This window comes from Leptonotus elevatus, chromosome 15 (genome assembly GCF_054856555.1).
Source record: "Leptonotus elevatus isolate MCC_2025b chromosome 15, RoL_Lele_1.0, whole genome shotgun sequence".
NCBI lineage: Eukaryota > Metazoa > Chordata > Actinopteri > Syngnathiformes > Syngnathidae > Leptonotus > Leptonotus elevatus.
This window is the reverse complement of record NC_141253.1, coordinates 11411485-11432782: the sequence shown is the minus strand read 5'-3', so window position 1 is coordinate 11432782 and position 21298 is coordinate 11411485.

The following is a 21298-nucleotide window of genomic DNA, read 5'->3' as shown; positions in this document are numbered from 1 at the left end:
GGAATTTTTTGTAGTAGTGGTATCGGTGACTACTCAAGAGTTGAGTATCGGTATCGGTCTGAAAAAAAGGTGGTATCGAACATCCCTAATATATACAATTGTTGACCATGACCCTTTTCCAAACGGATCGGGGAGGAAAATTCACTTAACAGACCAAATACCACAGGATCATTGCTCAGTGTAATCTTTCGATAATCCGATAATCATCCGATGCTGACTTTGAATGAAAGGAAAACACTCAAATTCGTCCCGATTATCGGTATGTGTACGCTCCGCTTGACTGAGCCAGCCCTTAAAAGTGTTGTTTACCCGTCACGTTACAGGATTACAGCATGAAGGATATTCTTACTTTATCGCAACATCTGGAGAAGATTTGACCAGAGCGTGTGGCGTAAAGTCGACTGAAGCGGCTAATTAAGAGTCGGGATGCCGTCACCGGCTTTGAGCTTCGCGACGCGCTCATTCAATCTGTCTTGTCTATCTTGACTGTCTGTCTGTCTGTCTGACCAGGAACCGGGATGAGTGCCATGAGCGTGTTGCGAGCGCTTTGCGGTGGTTTCCAAGGCTCGCCGCAAGGCTCGTGATAAGCTTTGATAAACACTCGCTTGTGATGAGAGTGGCACTTTCAGTGACGTCCATGAAAAAGTGTGGGGGGGGGGGGGGAAGCTCTACAATAGGGGTATATATCGTAAATTGATGATTTATTAGCTTGTTAACACTTTCTAGACTGCCATAAGCCTTTTCAAGAAATGTGACATATGGATAGCGTGAATTGTTCTACCTTCTTATCTCAATTTTTGCTATACTATTAATGACCAGATTTAATATAGATTTATTCACTGCCATTGACGGCTATAGACGTCAAAAATGGATTTGAACTATTTTTATTAGTTTAATTTTTTTTTATACTTTTGTTAACAAGAGTATGAAAACCCAGGAAAAAAGTTATTGTACATTTAGACCAGGTATAAAATTTGTGATTAATCACGAATTAACTATTGAAGTCATGCAATTAATTACAATTAACATTTTGAATCGCTTGACGACCTAATTTTTAATGATCTTTTCTTTTTTTAAATAATATTTTTTCAAAAAAAAATTCAAAAAAGAAAAGATTATCAAAAATTAGGGCGTCAGGCGATAATTTTTTTTAATTGGAATTAATCGCATGACTTCAATAGTTAACTCATGATTAATCACAACAATATTTTTTTCCTAGGTTTTCATACTCAAAAAATGTAATAGAAATAGTTCAAATGAATTTTTGACGTGTATAGCCGTCAATGGCAGTGAATGAGTTAAGAAAGACGATTACCGGAATGATCGAGTCTTATCAACCACACAGATGCGGAAGAAGGTCTAGCGGTAATCCATCCGAAATCCATCTTAATTACGCCCACACGGGGCTGACGTATCTTAAAAATTGTCACGACGTGCACCAAAAGAAAGAATCAGCACATAATAGAAAAGTCACAGTATCTAATTATACGCGAGAGTGGCCTAAATCTAACATACGCATAGCCAAGTTCAGTCATTAGCCCAAGAAAGCGTCAAATAATGACATCAAATGGGGCACACAAGAATGTAACAATGCATCCAAAACTAGCATCAAAGTGAGCATAATTCACTTTTTAAAAGCTGCACATTTGATACAGTGCTTGCATTGGCGTTCATTAGTGTAGCGTGGTTACAACTTTCCTAAACTGTACGCTCGAAATTCCATGTGACTATTAAAACTCAAAAGTCATTTATAAATGTCCCAAGCCTTTCCCGTCCCATCCCACGCACGCCATATACCGTAGTCACCTTCCTCTGACCATTTGTTCTCCTTTTCACCCTTTGTTCCCGCTTGAAGCCAAATCAGTAATAACTTTGTGTTGGAAACGGTGAGAGCAGCACAACGCCGATGTGGTCCAAAAAGCACACTACAAATATAAACAGCACGGAATAGCCAAAGGAAAGCCACACTCATGTTGATTGAATTAGCTTAATTGCTCCTTTTGGCCTGCTATGGACGCACGCACGCACACAAATACTCCGCGGGGTTCATCGCTTGCGCCCCTGACATCGCAGATTTTTTTATTGGTTTTTACAGTACAGTATACGGGCAAGTTCAACTTTTCGAGTTTTTGCCCCTACAGTGTAGTACCGCAACATAAACAGCACTGAGCTAGCGTGGAAGAGATGCGGTTTAATAGAAAGAGAAGAAGCGGAGAAGATCTCCAATTTAGCTCCGTTAAAATAAAACTAGAGAACATATGCCCACAAGAATTGTTGTAGGTTATGTAGCGGTTGTTGTTGGTGGTTTATAATAATCAAAATATGGACGCTAATAGCCTGCATTCATGTTAGCATTGCGCTAGTGACTGTTCCATGGTTTGGTTAAACATTTTGGTGAGAGACTATAAAATTCCTTAACTCACACACACACACACACACACACACACACTCACACAAATGCATAGTGAACCCCCCACGGGTATCGCAGATTTTGATTGGTTTTTACAGTTTACAGGCAAGTCCAACTTTCGAGTGTAGTACCACAACATAAACAACATTAAGCCAGTGCGGAAGAGAGAAGAGGCCTCCAATTAAACTCCATTAAAAATAAAAATGGAGAATATATGCCCAACAACAATTGTTATATATTATGTAACAGTTTAAAGGTTTATAATAACCGAACCATAGAAGCTAATAGCCTTCGTTCATGTTAGCATTGCGCTAATGAACTGTCCATGGTTTGGTTAAAGGGACATTCAGTGATCCCTAGCGCCATCTAGTAATGAACTAGCAATTCCTTCATTAAAAAAAACCCCGACTGTTTATGTCAATAGTATGGGAAAAAAATGTTGTATTGCATAAACTTATTATATATATATATATATATATATATATATATATATATATATATATATATATATAATATATAATCTTCCTGCTACGGATGCCCAAAGGACAACTTTGCGAACGTATTTAGCCCGGGTTGTCTTGACCTTCCACAGCTGGAGTCTGCAGGTGGTCGTCACTATCTTCCGTGACCCGGGGCCGTCACTTGTCACTTTCTGCTTTGCTCTCACACGCTTTTACTATTTTTTTTTTTTTTTTTTTACTAGCTTCTTCCGCTAGGCCGCTCTCGTTAGCCGCTCCGGCTAATTCTGGCTCGCTCTGATTTTCAGCGTCGCTCACCGGGCTTCACAACAGCTGCCAGGTCGCCGTCGTTTGCCGAGATGCTCGTATGCACACGCAAAATAAAAAATGGCGGTAGGCTTGCGAAATGTGGTCTATCGGTGCCCCCGTGGCGTGTGTGCTCCTGTGGGCTTCTAATTCTATTCTTTGACTACTAGATGGTGCTAGGGATCACTGAATGTCATTTTAAACATTTTGGTGTGGGACTACAAATTCCTTAACGCACACACACACAAATTCAGAAACTACAAACGTTATGGCCGACATCATCGGTTCCCAAAATACGTCCTCGTAATCCAAAACATACACGTCACATGCAGCCATGCACGCGCACGCTGACATGTGTGAAGGCGTCATTCTAATCCAGCTGCCTCCCATCCGAGCTCGTTCACCATTGCCAAAGGATGATGATGATGATGATGATGATGCTGTTGATGATGAAGTTGCACTGGATGCCGCTGGTCCCATGATGACATCACAGGATGATGTCATGAGGGTCGGGCGTGGCACCCTGACAAGCAGCTGAGAAGGGAAATGCTTCAATGTGTGTGTGTGTGTGTGTGTGTGTGTGCGTGTGTGCGTTCGGGCAGGGCGCAAGAATGCAGCGAGTCCGCTGAGGTCTTGCGCACTCGGTCAGATGTTTGGACGGACGCGCGCTGTTGCGTTTGCGTCGTGGGAGGAAAGGATGGAGGAAGTAGAGAGGAAAAAGTTGGATGCGCAGCATAAATTAGACAACATTAGAGTAAATGTTGCTAACAACAAAGCTAGCAACTCGGGGTGGACACAATGATCTGTGAAGTCATCCAAGGATTTGGTCCATCGTGTGGAGCTGATTAATCAGGAGGGAATTGGAGTCAAGATGGAGTGCACTACTTTGCTGCAACCAGTAGAGGCGCTGTTGATACACACAGTGAACAAAAATAACTTTAAGGGAAAGTCAACCCAAAAATGTTTCTTTATAATAATACTGTATGTTATATGCAGCCTTACTAATATAAATATTGTATTCTGAATAATATTGTGTTTGTGGAATATGAATTGAGCAGCAAAACCCAACCATTTTTAGGCATCTTGTGGGCAGCCATTTTGCTTCTTTTGGTCGACTGAAAATGACATAAGAGTTGCGCAGGGCTCATGTAACGAGCAGTCATGGCTCAGCTTGCAAACGTCACTCGGCGAATAACACATTAACCTTCAGGACACATTTCTAGTCAGACTCAATATGCATGATGGGTTGGATAGTTTGACCTTGGGGGAGGTACTATTTTCTACCGGTTTTAGTGTTAATTTGACAATTTTGTATTTATTCGTTTCTGCCATAATTTATTCATCTGATTGTATTTTAGTTTTAATTCAAGATGTTTTCCTGCAGCATACATTTCAGCTTTTATATAGAAAATTATAAACACAGCTATTTGTAACTAGTTTAAGACGCACATTTGACACAACGGTGTCTTTATCAAACTTTGTTTCAATGAAACATGTTGAAATAAGAATCATTTGTCGTCTTAAAAGTTAGTTTTCAACTAAATAAAAAAGGTGCTTAATTGCCTCTGATTAATCTTACAGTTGCATAATGCTGTCAACATGTTTGAATGTTAAATAAAATGCAGTGAACAGTTTTTGAATGGATCTTTTCTCCCACCCGCAATTCCTCCTTCTGATTGGACTTCATTTTTTTTTAGTCATCGACGAAATATTTAGTTTTCACCACCGTCTCAATTGTAATTTTTGTAAAAAATTCGTGATGGGGAAAAAAATGGTGAACATTTTTTGCCAACGGAATTATCACTGACCGCGTTTAAAACTAATTCCCAGGGCTTTAATGGCTGAACTACTAGTTGAGATGTTTCAAATTCTTCATCTTGACATGCCACATTTGAGCATACAGTGGAACCTCTGAGTTCCAACGTCTCAGAACTCGTACAAACCGGACTTCGACCCAAAAAAATCGGAGTAAAAAAATGCCTCAGTTTGACCTCATTGTCGGAGTTTGAACACACAAGCAACGCCGAACGTACCTTGATCGGGTAGCCGAGTGAAGCCGATGCCGAATGCTCACGTGCGGTAGTGGAGACGAAGCGCTGCTCATTTCCAGTCAGAGTGAATAATCCCGGAGGTGCTCCGTACATTCGCGAGTGCATTTGGATTTTCCCGCGACAATTTTCTTCGCCGTGGGCCCAAAGAAAGACAGCGGCCAGTGGCAGAAAATAAAAACGCACAGTGCTATGAACCACAGTGGATTTAGGAAGGAGATGATCTCGCCATTGTAACTACTTACGTAAATACTGGCACAAGGACCCTCCCTTAGATGTTCAACAACGTGCCTGATGCTAAACAATGCACAAGGACCCCTTGGTTGTCTAACAATATGCCCAATGTAAAATACACAGCACTGAACTAAAAGCATGCATTCGTTAACATAGCATTTTTCATCCGCTGAGGCCATCACACCACAACAACAAAGGTAAGGTATTTTTATTTTTATTGTTTAAATACTCTTATTTTACATAAATAGAAATTAACCCTGGAGAACCCACGGGGTCAAATTTGGCCCCTATAAATTCTGCTACTCAAATAACAAAGACCTTTTTTTTCTTTTTTACAAATTTAACTTAAAAAATCCAGAGTGCCACTTCTGACCCCTGCATGGGGTCATCTCGTGGATGAATATTGCACTTACATGAGCCAGAGTGGTGGTGACAAGATGGCTGGCAACATGCTGTTTTGTTGAGCTGGAAATTAATCCAAACAAAACCATCTTTTTAGCAAACCATCAGATGGTAAAATTGTGTTTTTTTTTTGTTAATCTATTTCATATCATGTTGCAGAATGCCTAGGAGTATGTTTTATATATTTTGATAAATTAGCAACTCTGAGCTATTTAAAAAAAAAAGGTTAAAATTGAAAAAACATATTTTGGTGTTCAGTGAATTTATAGCAGTCATTTAATGTATAATTCATAATTTTTCCAAAGAAGAAAAGGGTTATTGGGTTCTCCAGGAAGTTTCTGTTTTTGGAGCCTGGGAACAGATGAATTGCATTTACATTATTTCCTATGGGAAACATTTTTGGGGACTTTGAACACTTCGCAGAAACTCCGAGGTACCACTGCAATTCCACTTCCAGTTACAAAGTGCATCTCTTGCGTGTTGTAGGTCAACGGAAACTTCAGTGCCACCTCCAGACAGCGTGTGGGCAATAAAATGACGAAACACTGTAGATTCCGCAAACGTGTTTTTTCCGCTGTCCGATTCTTGTAAAGGTAAAGCAGGTGTTGCTACTGTTGCTTGGACTTTGCTCAGCCTCCTTGTGGCAGCAAATTGCAGCACAAACCTCCCACGCAGTCCATCGGTGATTAAGAAAAAAAAAACAAGCCTATCAGAAGTTGTAGCTATGCATAACTGCGACGTTGTCACAACAAAGTTACAAAGCAAAGTGAGCAAGTGCACGCGTGACGTACGATACTACGCTACACTGTCCTGTAGGGAAAAGGGCAGATAGCGGCGCGTCGGACGTGGCTGAAGTCACGGGAGGAGAACGGGCAAACCAGTTTCAGGATTGGCGATGAGTCACGAGTGGGTGTAAGCACGCAAGTAGGCCATCATTAACATCACTTATATTGTCATACATGCCAAAGAGTGACAAGGGGAACAAGTATGTTGTGTTACAAGTCAAGCACAAAAATACTTTTTTACACCGCCTTGTTTAGGTCAGTGTGTCCCAACCTGTAGTGACACATATTACACAGAGGCACATATACTTGTACAGGGTGAAAAAAAAAAAAGGGGGACCTTTTTAACAATCCAATAAAACCAAGAGTGATGGAAGAAAAATATTTTCGTCATAGCAATTGAAACCTTAAAACATGCTATTTACAATCAAACAATGATGGAATCCCAGCTGAGATGTTGCAGCGGTCAATGAGGAATCTCAACAACAGATTTCAATGGATTCCGATACAGGTAGAAGTCATGTACAGGACGTAATTAAAAAAAGAAAAAGAAAATTCCAACATTGTTTCTTAAATGGCATGTTTTAAGGTTTCAATTACTATGAATAAAATATTTTTCTTCCATCACGCTTGGTTTTATTGGATTGTTAAAAAGTTCCCATATATATATATATATATATATATATATATAATAAAAATCTCATGCCCCCGCCCCACCTCCAAAAATGTCACCTCATCAATGCAATGTCAGCTTAAAGAAAAAATAAATACCTTTAAAAACAACACACAACTAAATAAATAAATACAAATTCATGCCCCCCCCCACCCCCCAAAAAAAAGTCACCTCGTCAATGCCATCTTGAGGACAACAAAGAGCATCAATCGGTGATGTCAGTCAAAAAAACAAACAAAAAAAAAAAAAACAATAAGCGCATTAAAACAAAAAACAAAACGCCTGCTATAAATCGAAGCCACAGCAAAAGCATAGACAATAAAACATAATTAAAATATGCTACATTTTAGGTGTGGTCATCATTAAATCAACAAAATGGTTGCTGATTTTGACCAGTAGATTAATACGGAGGTTATCCTCATGTATAAATCAATGAGGGGGAAGAATCAGATGAGACTAAATAAAGTGTTAAATTTTATTTTGTTGTGTCAAAAATATTCAGCTTATTTTTTCCACATGAAACCAAACCCTAAAAAAAAAATATCCAACATTCAAAATACTCCTACATTTTGTAGATGTCTTTATTTTCCATGAGAGTTACAAAAATACCAAATTTACCAGTGCTCATCTGACTGCAATCATTTGAAAAATTCCTACTTTGCGCACTTGGACCTGCAGTATAAATCCAGCCTCGATAACCAGATCGTGGGAACCAAGGAACTGACTCGCTAAAATAGCAGAGGTTCAGCTAGCCTACCTACTGCGACTGTGCTACGTTACATAATTTGGATTTTCTTTTCCCCGCCGCGATGACGCAATTGCAAACATGGCCTCGCAAACCCCGCAAGTTAGCTTTATAGACGTGTAATTGACTTTTATAAGCCCCCGCTTTAGGAGCCCAGCGTCAAAGAAAGAAAAATAACTGCCATTATTGGCGCGGAGCACTAGAACAACGGCTGGGCGGCACCGGCACAATGGTAAAAAGCTCATGTGAGAGTGAGACAGTCTCGCCAGTGTGAGTCTGCAGATTAAAACTTGTGTGTGTGTGTGTGTGTTTTTTTTCTGGAATCTCATGTGCGCCATCAAAAAAAGCAAGAAAGTGATATGTTACAGTAAACGGGACTAGTTTGCTGATACAGTTCAGACTGTATGTATTTGTACAGTGACGGTGATTCCCATTGTTTGGACTGCTCTCCATCACCTGGAATGAAGACTATGAGGGCGAATGTGGATTATGCTCTATGAACCAGGACTAGGAAGGCTAGTAGACGGTTGTAAAGCAAGGCGAAGTACAGTTAACTGCAAGTCTCAAGTTGTAACCTTCAATTCTCAAATCACTGTGGTAAAAAAAAATAAAAAAAATAAAAAATAAAAATAAAAAGTCGAGTCACCGCCAAATTTTATCGGAGTCAAGTCATTAATTGGTTCAATCAAATTAAAGGCCAAGTCAGAAAATCTTAATCATTTTTGACCAATGATAACTTAATGTTTCACACTGTTACTGTGATGACAAATCACGAGGCAGCCGTGGCCAAGCAATTAAGAATGCCACCTGCTATCGTGGGTCCCCACCTTAGCATCCCCCGGACACATAGCTGCAAGTGTCTTTGAGCAACACGCTGATACCCTGTACTTTTACTCCATGATGATTTCATATTGAAATATGTTGAATGTGGCACAGGACATTTATAATGATCCGATTTTAAAACGACATCATTTAAGTTGATTTTGGTGCTAATATGCTTCCCATAATCTAGTGTGTGTAAATGGGAGAAGTTGACGTGCGTTAATTTACGGAGGCACTGTCACATCAAATATGGCGAACCCACTAAAGGCCAAAAAAGTACTCAAAGTGGAGTATTTTTTAAATAATAAACACTTTAACTCATTCACTGCCATTGACGGTTATAGACGTTAAATATTCTATTAGTTTAACATTTTTTTTCCACTTTTGTTAACAAGAGTATGAAAACCTAGAATTTTTTTTTATTGTACATTTAGAACAGATATAATATTTGTGATTAATCGTGAGTTAACTTGTGAGTTAACTCATGCAATTAATGATGATTTTAATTGCCCGACTCTCCTAATTTTTAATTGTAATTAATCGCATTAATCGATTAATCATAAATTTGATATCTGTTCTAAATGTACAATATTTTTTTTTCTAGGTTTTCATACTCATGTTAACAAAAGTGGAAAAAAAAATAATCTTTTCTTTTTTTAAATAATCTTTTTTTCAAAAAAAAAATTCAAAAAAGAAAAGATGATCAAAAATTAGGGCGTCAGACGATAATTTTTTTTATTGGAATTAATCGCATGACTTTAATAGTTAACTCATGATTAATCACAAATGGTTATATCTGGTCTAAATGTACAATCTTTTTTTTGTAGGTTTTCATACTCAACAAAATGTTATAGAAATAGAAAACTAATAGAAATAGTTCAAATGAATTGTTGACGTCAATAGCCGTCAATGGCAGTGAATGAGTTAATAATGGCATAGTTCCAAGATTACACTCTTCATGTTTTCTAATCTATCGTTTTATTGTCTTCTCAATTAAACGCATAACCGACATCAATTTAAGTTAATATTTGACCAGCTGTCGGTGAGCTAAGATGTCGAGGTAACCTCGCTAGCTTCATCAAAGGAGGGATCCAGATGCACCTTAAAATTTTTCAGAAGTACATTGAAGCAAAACGAGGAAGGTCTCAACATATTTTGGGTCAATTTAGGACTTAGCCCAGGAGCTGAAATGAAGCCACTACCAGGGTTCTAATCTGCCGCTCCCTCCCTTTCTGCTTTCCTTCCTGCCAATTCCGATCCAAACTGTGGCCCGTTCCTCAGGTCTTCAAGTCTTCCATTATCATTTAATATTTTTTCTAGAAACCACTGAACTGCACTTGCAGTTTTCAGAATGTGCAGTCGACTGTTAGTTAAGCGAAGTAAAAGTGAGCTCAGAGAAACGTCTGCGAAAACAACACGCTGAAGGTCAAACATCAATTTGAGACGAAAGAGGGGTGAGGGGTGGTGGGGGTCGTGGGTTGCTCAGCCTGTGCTCACATTAAACTGACAATGACAGACTTTTTTAGGCAAGGCGGCAGTGTTGAACCTGTGCCAGACACTAATGAACACACACATCCCTCGCCAGCCGCACGTCAAACCTTTTGGCAATGGCCGCCGCATCCCGCCGCGGCTGGACGGACGGCGTGCTGTCTGGCAGTCCGGTGCCCAGAGCAGTCAGGGAACTTTAACAAGGGCACACGTACTTGAGAGACATTTTGAAGACGGGACGTCGAGGTGAGGTAAAGACATTCGGATATTCAGTATGCGACCTGGCACGATCTTCTACCCCAACTTCCTTGTCGCAGTAATTGCCTTTATGGCTCGACCAAGCCGCACCTCGGCTTTCGGCAGGTAAACAAGACATGCTCGCCAAAGTTACCTGTTTGGCGGCAGTCACAAGGAGTAATTTGAGGTAAGTTGAAAAGCTAGAAGGACGAGGCCAATCAGGGAAACAGAAAGCATAACAACATTTACTTTCACTTCTCTTTGTTTATTGTCTTCCTTTGGACCGACAGAAGGCAATTCACTCGTCAAGCTCTATTTCTGTACCTCGAAGGTAGCCATTGGACATCGATTCTTTTTCTCCAGTTTCTCTCACTAAGACTCTACATTTCCTTGATATACTTCTTCGATGTTCTGATTTCGAGATCATAGCAGAGAAATCACAGCCACCGTCTGCCAGGGACTCAAACCCCAGACTGTTAAGAAAAGCAGATTTCCCCTTCCACTGATTGGTGGAAGAGGATAGATAACATGCGGAGAGGAAGATCACGTAATACTTTGAGGCAGATCAGTTCCGTGGTGGGTTCTCAGGGTTCCCTCAGGAAGTACCTCCAGACGTTAACAAGCACATCAGCTTCCAGTCCCTACAGACTTGAAATAGTGCAGCACCAAACTTGTGTGAACCAGGATCAAACCGTTTTTGACCAAAATCCTAACCACTACAGTATGCAGACTAAGGCCACCACCCTTTAAGACTGCAAGAAACCTTGGATGCAAGTCTTGTGGTGGTTCCTACTACCGCAAGAAGTCCCTCCAGAATGAAAAAATAACCCAGTATCCAATATCAAGTAGCCAATCTACTTACAGTAGCACTAAAGCTAATGTGAAGCGATTCAAACCCGTGTTGTTGCACGACAATCAAGACCTCTACCCATGGGGAATCCAAACTGGGTGACACTTGCCAGATTATCCTTGAACAAGAAAAAGAGTCCAGCATAAAACCCCGTCGTAATATCTGACCTGTGTCCACGAGAAACGTTGGATATGGTGAGGACCGTTCGTTCCACGGCAGGAATTTTCACTTCTTTCAAGAAAACTTTTATTAGCAGAGGTGGACATACCGTCAATATTGATGGAAGGTACACTTCAAATGACGGATGTTTTTTTTTATTTTTTTTTGCTGACATGACAGATTGACGATTATAATACGGTTTGTCTTGAAATATTGACGGTGACAGAAGGGTGTCCCAACTGTCGACGATTGACGGATTCTCAAAACTCAATGACGCGGCCTCCTCTTTTAATTAGTAGCAAGTTACTGCTGCACCACAACCCCCCCCCCCCCCCCCCCAAAAAAACCGCTGAGACAAAAACGCACAGTGCTAATTAAATCAACACTACCTAACAATTAACTTAATGGTGCATGACAACTAAGAAACTGAACTAGACAAATCCATCGTACCCGTTCAGGCAGTGGTCCCCCAATCCCTGGGTTGCAGATCGGTACCCGTCCATGGTCCTTTTGGTATTATATTTTATTGATCATTAAACTCTGAAATAGTGTTAATTTCATTAATGAAAACGAAACAAAAATATTTTTGTCGCCGCACAATTTTCACCAAAACCTATTAATTAATAAACAATAAGTGGGACGAAATCATTATGCATTTTCATCGACGGATGAAGACGAGACGAAAATGTACTTCACTTAATAAAAACTGGACTAAAATCTATGGACATTTTAGTTCATGAACAAAGACGACATGAAAATGATAATGATTTTGGAAAATCCGGTCTCCGCTAATCTGTCACTGACACTGTCATGTGACATAGTGACACACACCCTTTTCAAATCTGCAGCTAACGAGTGCAACATGCACAAACACATGGGACAGAACGCAAGTGGAATCACGGTGAAAGGTATAATTAAAAACAAATAAATAAGTAAACTATAGTTATAATGTAACATTAATCCGACGGCTATAACGTTCCAACAATAATGTTAAACCGACTGCTAACTAATGCTAGCTAATTTACTAGCTTGTAGCATGGAGCCATAGTAGCCACTGTAATTGTGTGTGAAGTTGTTTTTCATTAAAAAGGTGAGGACATTTTATGTGAAATCGTTTTAGAATCAAAATGTTTAACAATAAACGCTGACAAGAAAATATACAGGGGTAAAATGATTGTCCCAACTAAAATGTTGACAGTTTTTGTTGACTAAAACTAGATGAATAAAATTGACAAAAATGCTAGATTTATTGTCTACTAAATAAAAATGGAGTGAGGTTGACTAACTATGATAAAAACTAACAAATATGATTGAAACTGGACTAAAACTGGGACTAAATTTAAAAATGGCGGATAAAATTAACACGACCCTGAAAGCAGTTTTATTCTGAAAATCAGGAGAATTCGCCGGTGCCTCCATACACATCAAAGTGTGATACAAAGATTTTTATTTCACTGCCGGTCCATCAAAATATTCGTTTACGTGAAACCGATCCGCGGTTTAAAAAAGGCTGGGGAGTGCCGCGTCGAGATGCAGGACGCGGTGAAAAGTCAAGAGGCTAAAATAAAACGTGCCAGCGTTCTTATCCGTCGCTCCCTTCCCCTCCGCTTTCCTTCCTGCTAATTCAGATCCGAGCTGCGACCTGTCTAAACAGCCCGCCCTCCCCCGCGAGAGGGAGACGGGGAGATGCGTCTGTCCTCGGCGCTTCCTCGCCAACCGGGGAACCGGCTTACATAACGTCGGTTTTGAAGGGGACGCCGCCCCCTGCGAGGTCACCCAACTCCCGCCTCAATAAGCGGCGTGAGCCGACTGGGCTCAATCTCCAGCCGGCTCCTCCCTTCCTGAGTGCATCCTGTGATACGGAGTGAAAGTAGGTTAACATTTTTTGGGCCCTGGTTTACCTAAAAGTCACAATTTATTTGCTTTTTTTAAACAAATAAACTAAAATGTTTAGGTTCGCGGAGAACAAGCCTCTCTTGACCTATATCTTGAGTCTCTCAAGGTTCAGATGAGAAAGTACAATATAATCCACAAAAGCGGCCTCTATCCCCGGACACGTTTGCCTCTGTTGGAATGGGTGCCAGCAATTACCGAAGATATAAACTCTATCTTTGTGCTTATCACTCAACACAACAGGAAATGGTCGTATAATGAGCACACTGGGCCGGTACGCCACGTAGCGAGTCAATTAGCCGCCACCGCCGACCACGATGATTATGCGCCTGTGTGTATTTTTTCAAGTGGACCTTTACACAGCGGGTACACAAGTTGGCTTTGAGAAGCTACGAAAGGTGCATTTTTTCCTTTTTTTTTGTCACTGTGGCGCTTTTACGAGTTTATCTGATTATCCGTGCGAGCGTCGTGAGGGCCTAGCTGACTAAATGGCCGTGTTTTTGTGACGTCGTTGGAACGAGTGGCGCAGGAACACGGCGATAAACATCTAATTGGTCCCGAGGATGACAAATACTAGTTTTCTTAATGTTTCGAGACACGCGGAAGAAAATAAAAACAGTAACACAGCATTTTTCCAGCTAAGCTAAATTAGGGATTTTGTTGTTGTTGTTGTTGCTTTTAGCTGGGAATGACAATGCTGTGTACTTTTGGAATCAACCTTTTTTATTTTATTTATTTATTATTATTTTTTTTACAAATGTACCTCATTTAAGAAAAAAAAACAAACATGGAACATAAAAATAAAAAAAATAGAATACATTTTGCAATTTAGATTATTTTTACTATATTTTTGTGTATTTTTTTTTCTGTTTTTCCTGAATATTTTTTTCTGTTTTACTAAATATTTTTTTCCCTTGTCATTAAAAAAATATTCCGAAAAATGTGGTGACAAATATTCTGAAAAACAGGAGGAAAAATTACTCAGAAAAACAGAAAAAAAATATCAGAAAACGGGGTGAAATTATTTAAAAAAAACAGGGGGGAAAATTTACACGAAAAACAGAAGCTGGTGCTCTGTTTTTCGAAAAAAAAAGTTTTCCTGTTTTTAAAAAATATTTCTTCCCTGTTTTTCTGAATAATTTTTTCCGCATTTTTCTGAATATTTTTTCAGAATATATTTTTATGACAGAAAAAAATGTGCAGCACACCAAAAATATTAGTAAAAAAACAAATGCTATACGCTTGTGTAAGTTTACAACGGTTTAATAAAGTTGTATAATTTTACCCTTATTAATTTATCAATGTATAATGTGTTACCATTCCTGCCTATATTGGTTTTTATATTGTATTTGATCAAAAATCATCAAAATCACAACTAAGATGTTTATTTGAACAAGTATGGGACGATAGTTAATGGGATGAAAAACTTGAATCTTTTAATGTCCGTTATGTAGGTTTTTTTTGTGGCACTTTTTACATGTTTTTAATACAGATGATTTATCAACTAAAAAGCCACTTTTTACTCAGCATTTGGCCATCGAATGAATAATTATGGGGGACATCGTCGAGCCTGTTGCTTTATATACACAAGTTTAATGTATAAGTGGAGCGTTTTCATTTTTTATTTGTATTGGACTTTGTATTGTAGTTTTTTGTTTTACACTGGGGTTTGAGAATAAATTAGCGTGAAAAAGCATGAAACTCACTTCCTTGTTTTGACAACTTCATCAGTCTCTTTAGTAAAAAGGCAATGAAATGGTACAAAAAAAAAGGCAACTTTGCACCAGCTATCATTAGCGCTACTTGGCTACTAATAAATAAGGAGTTCTTCGAGGTATGATATGATTTCAATGCACTATGGGTGATAAGAGTGACTTTCTAGGTTACTCCGGAAGTGACGGGAAGCGAGTCAAGTGTTCGGAATACTGACGTGTTGACATTTTCGGACTCTTAGCTGAATGTGAGCTCAAACGAAAACATATTCGTCTTTGAAAGTACTTGACCAGCGTCAAATCCCACATTCGGATTTAGAATGCTTTGTCGTACTGTATTGCTGGCACGAGTGCAGCGTGATGTTATAATGGAGCTAACACCCTGTTTGCCGGCTTAATAGGGCTGCAGGGGTGACATAATACTACAGAGACCCAAGCACTCAAGCAGCCCTTCAACCGACGACCAAACGCAACATTATTCGTCTTTCTCCTCCCAACGCATGCTTCTCTTTGGGCCAATGTGCCGATCTTGTTCAAAAAGTAAATGTGAGTCAAGAATCCAAAGTGAGCCAAGCTTTACAGCAGCCTGGCGGCGCGGTGACGATAAATACGCAGCGGCATCATAATGGCACGAGCAGTGGAATACTACTCCGGCTTGCTTACGCACACATCACAATGACTCACGCAGGGAGGGGAGGGTGCACCCCCTTACGCACACGCACACACACAAGGGCTCTCCCGCCCTTCTGCAACTTTGCGGTGACGCATTAAAATAAAATAGGAGAGGAAGAAGAAAAAAAAAAAAGAGGTTCGACAGGCAGTTACACAAGCCGGGTCCAAGCGTGGGATGCATGTGTAAAGTTTCTTTAGATAGAATTGATTAAATGGGCCAAAGAAGCTCTCAGTGTATTTAGCAATACAGCAGAACCTCTAAGATTGCAATCCAGGGTTTTCCCATAGGAAGTTAGGGAAACTGAAATAATACGTCAGTGTGTGAAAATGTTGCCGTCAAAACCTTTAGAAACATTTGTGTAAAAAAAATGACAGAACCGCTGGTTGGAGTCAAAACCACTTGAAATCGGCGGATTTGTCGCATTCGCTCGCCACAGATATTTTAAACAAAATTCCTCACCTACGACATCAAAAATATTCATATCCACAGGAATGATTGCCATTAAAAGGATGCAAATCATGAAACTTTGTTTTGGACACTTAAAAGTTTCAAAATAGTTTGAATTTTTAACTGCCAATAATTTAAATACTCATAACATGAAAAATGAGTTTAAAAAAAGAAATGACTTTTTACTTTTATGCATTAATTATTATTATTTTTTAATGAAATGGCTGAATCGTAACAAAGTCAATTCAAGGTCAAGGGCCATTCAAATACAATTCTAAACAATCGAGTCCTACTGGAATGACAGTCTACTCTTAACTGTTTTGAAAAATAAATCCACTTAAGAGGTTCAATTCTGCGATTTGGGTGCAACGAACTGCAGCGCTTGATCACCTTTTGTTTTTAATCTTGTTTTCAGGGACATCGGGGCATCGAGTAAGCCCCAGTGAGCTAACCAGGACTACAAAATGACACCAAATATGGCGGAACCATCGATGTCTCTGTAAGTTGTAATGAATACAAAAACAAACACAGAGCTACTGCAAGGACACGAATAGCAACCATTTTGATTTGAAGCAGCCACTTCAGAGCTCAAATATGAGCATTGCATCAAAGTTTGACAATTTTGAGTATTCTCTAAAAGTAAAAAAAAAAAAAAAAAAAAAAAAAAAAGCCTGTGACACCGGTTTCACCAAATTGGTGCGTTGATCATAACGGGATAAAAACAAAAGTAGCTTCTGTTTGAAGCCGCAATTTTGGGATGAATTCTTAAACTTGTACAATGAAGAATCGTCTGCTAGGAAATTGATTCAATTGAACCTCACGCAGAAACGACGACGTAGATGGGCAACGCAAATAACTTTTTGCTCACATCTAATGAGGGCGGAGCATGGCGTCAAAGTGAGATGATTATTTTGAGAATTCTCGTAAAGTTACCACAAGGTAACCCCCAACACGAATTTGGGTCTATCATAACAGAATGTACGAAAAAGTCTCAAAGACCCATGCCCAAAATTATACCACGTCAAATTTTGATGATCATTTTGAGGAGTCGCCAGGAAAAAGGGGGTGTGGTCATCACTACTCACAGTTCTAATTATTATTATTATGTATTTTTAAATTCATCATGTGCCAACACTGCAATGTTGAAGGGGGTTGTGTGAAAAGTGTCAAGACTGAGATGACGTATTAAGCAGATTTTTTTTTGTCTAAATATAGCCTTGGAAGGTCTTTGAAGTGGAAGCATACAAGGAAACTGTCATAATTAAGGTGGCACAACACAGGTGGTGAAAACGACACTTTTTTTTTTTTTTACCAGCACACGAATCGTTTGCAATGCCCAAACTCCTGGAGTCAATCACAAGCAAACAAGCCCAAAGACGCTCATTGTGCCCGAATAAAAGGCAGCCGCGAATAAAAGCCTCCATTGATAGCGCGTCCGGTGCTTGAAATAGCCGCCTTCGTTTTTTCTCTGCCCCGAACCCGGTGACAGCGGCACTCGTAGCGTCCAACACAAACAACAAGTTGTATTTTTCCCCTGGCGGCACACAGAGCCAGAGTGTTTTTACGCTAACGCGCCGCTAGCACACATCCCCGCGACGTCACTTTTTCCTCCGAAGACGTCTGACGAGGACGTGAGCTTGCATACGACCGAGTGCAACAAGGTCATGTCGTCACATTTAGAAGTCAGGTGCATTTTTTTTTTTTAATAGTAACATGAGAAAACATTGGATGTGTTCCGTTGTAATTATCCTCATTTATGTGTCACTCCAACTGAAACCTTAATAGGTCTTTAAAAACATATTTTAGGAGTAAAAGCTACAGTGAAGTAGTTTTCAAGCTTATTGCAAAATCACAACTTAAAATCATTTTAATTGTCTGTAATCACCAATGATACTAGTCCTCTTGTTTTGCTTAAGCGCTAATGTGAGAGCTAACGTAACTACAGTCATTTGCTAAAAGGCAAAATTGCTTAAGTATTAGCATCAGAGCTAACATAAGTATTTACAAGCTTTGATGATGGATACTGAAATGAATAAGGTACAGTTTAGGACATTTTCTTAAACAACTTTCAAAAGGTTGCGTAAACTGTCCAATAAAGAAGAATCTAAAAAGCTAATTACAAAGTTACAAAAGGACAACATATGGCGGTTAGTGGTTCTTTTGTGTTGTTTTAGCATTAGCGTTGGAGCTAACGTAACGTTGGCTTTGATCAAACCTTGCAGCATACTGAAATGATCAGTAAACATTAAAGTCATGCATTAAAAAAATAAAATAAAATCAGATAAGTAAATTTCACTTAACAACGATGATTTGTTGGTACAAGTAACAACTGAGTCAACAGAACAACAGAACACATTTTCTTGCTTACTGAAATGACATATGAAATGAATATTTTTTAAATAACTTTTTTAGAAACTAAAAATTCTGAATGTGTTGGTTCAAACAAAACATTTTAAAGGGTAGTAACGGCTTCTTGGAATTCATAAAATGTATTTGATTGCAGTGATTTGTTGGCTCAAATAATAATAATAAAAAAATGTCATTACCACTTCGATGCTAGCAGTCTTCTTGTGTTGCTAACTATTGTGCTCATACAAATTGTGTATAATGACCGGAAACAGGAATTAATAAGCTTTGGCTTCATCCCGTCAGCCCTTTGTCCTTTCGCGTATAATTGTATGTGAAAAGTGAATGTTGTATATTGTTATGATTGTCCGACAAAACAAAAACAAAAACAAAAACAATGACACATACTGTTTTAAACTTTTTGTTACAATGCAACTTTTTTTCATTGCCGGTCCTTCCTATTCCTTTGGAATGACCTTTGGTTAAATGTTAGGCATGCCCCCTCTCGGTCCATTTTTGAGACTCAGCATTGTTCTAGTGTTTATGACCCTTACGGTTTTTGTGTTATTAACGGTCTTTGTTATTCTATGACTCATTTTTACTTATTGTATGCGGTGGACAGTTGTTTTAAAGCACTTTATTAATAAAGTTGACTTGAGATTCAAACGCAGAACCTGAGCACTGTGAGGCAGACGTGCTAACTGTGCTGCACATGTACACTGTTTTTTTCCCTTTATAAATAAGACATCGTCTGTCCTGCAACTGCTCTGATTTTGATTTCAACAAAGGATGCAATAACCGCTCTTGTGTGATGCCTCAGAGCAATAAACTTTATATACTATGACTGAATGTCTACGAATCAAGCCAATTTATTAAAAAAAAAAAAAAAAAACAGTCCAAAAACAAGTTCAATATATTTACACGCCTTGTTCACTTACTGACGTCGTATACACTTGTTGCATCAGTTTCTGTGATCTGAATAATAATTACGAACGTCTCCAATTCTAGTGTGAATAATATATATATATATATATTTTGTACATCTTCCAAGGGTCGTCATGACCTTCCCGCTAAAGATGAATTGGATTATTATTATTTTTTTCATTTTTGCAGTTGGCCAACTAATGGTAGCCTAGGGTTTGTCGTGTTTTATGGACCTTTATGAGCGAGGGAATTTCTACTGTAATTGACTGCTGGATTACACTTCTATTGATTAGTGTTCAGATCCTTCCAACTGTTTGAATTTTGATGGTATTTGCAAATTCAGTGCTAATGATTCCCATGTGAACCTTTTAATTTATTTCATATCCAAAAGTCAGTAGCCCTGGTTTGACGTTTTTTGGCATGAGCGATAGCTCTAAATGAAAAGATTGATGATTTGTTGTTAGCTTAGCCTAGCATCAGCATCGCAAAACATGGCAGCCGCGTAGCAAAAAGCCGTCAAAGCCTCTGAGCACATAAAATGCAGTTTTCCAAATTAGCTACGACAACGCTGGTGACTTTTCTGGGCAGTTTTGGTTTGTTTGTGGTCTGGAGCCGCCGCGCCAAACGCTAAGCTAGGCGACCGAGTTGCTGGCTAGAGTTGGAGATTTAGCATGCAAATGATATAAGAGAGATGTCATGTCACATTTCCCGAAGGCACTGGCCACAAGGCGGTGCATCAGATGCGCCGCTACGACCCATCTTTAATTTATTATCAGCTGCTAACTGCTACCCACAAACCACCTTGGCCTGTTTGCTGAGCTAAAGTTGTTTTTTCGTTTATTTTTTTTATGAAAAAAGAACCCCTGCTTAAAATAGACTACACTGGAACATAAACCTGAGGTTGTGAGTACTCTGGAGCAGGTTTTCATCCAGGATGTCTCTGTACATTGCTACATTCATCTTTTCCTCATTCCTGATTAGTCTTCCACTTTTTACCGCTGAAAATCATCCGCGTGTCATGATGTCGCCACCGCCATGTTTCACTGTAGTGAAGATATTGGTCAGGTGACGGACAGTTCCTGGTTGCCTCCAAAAAAATCACGCCAAAGGGTTAAATTTTAAAGTAAAGGTAGAGCTACTCTTTTGGTGTTGCCGGCGTTAGCTTAGCATAACATTGATCCAGTTGGTAGTCCGTTTATTTGCTACGCTAACAACCAGGTGATGTTAGACTGCTTTGTTCATACACGTACGGTCAATATATTTCTATTTGTGAACATCATCATGTTTAACTTTCTTGCTAATTGTACATGTTATTTTTAGTCATTAATAGCAAAGCTCCAAATGAGTACAATCATTATGAATTGGGTCAACAAATGCCAATTTTATGTAATTTAAGTATTTCTTTGAGCGACGATGCTGCGACATCTGGTTTGAGTAACGACATGTTGGCTTGGCTTTGTTAACTTTTGCTGCATAGCTAAAGTAAGTGATCGTTGAAAATGTTTCATTATCACGCAGTCAAATCATTATTTTGAGGCTGTGCAATGGAAAGCTATCGGCAAATGTTCTTATGCTTTAAAGATGAAATGTACGGCTGACTGCTTTTAGTACATTTGTTAACTTTTGCGCAACAAATATTTTGGTGTTGAATGAAATGGATGCACGTATCACGTGTTTCTGTTAAGAAAC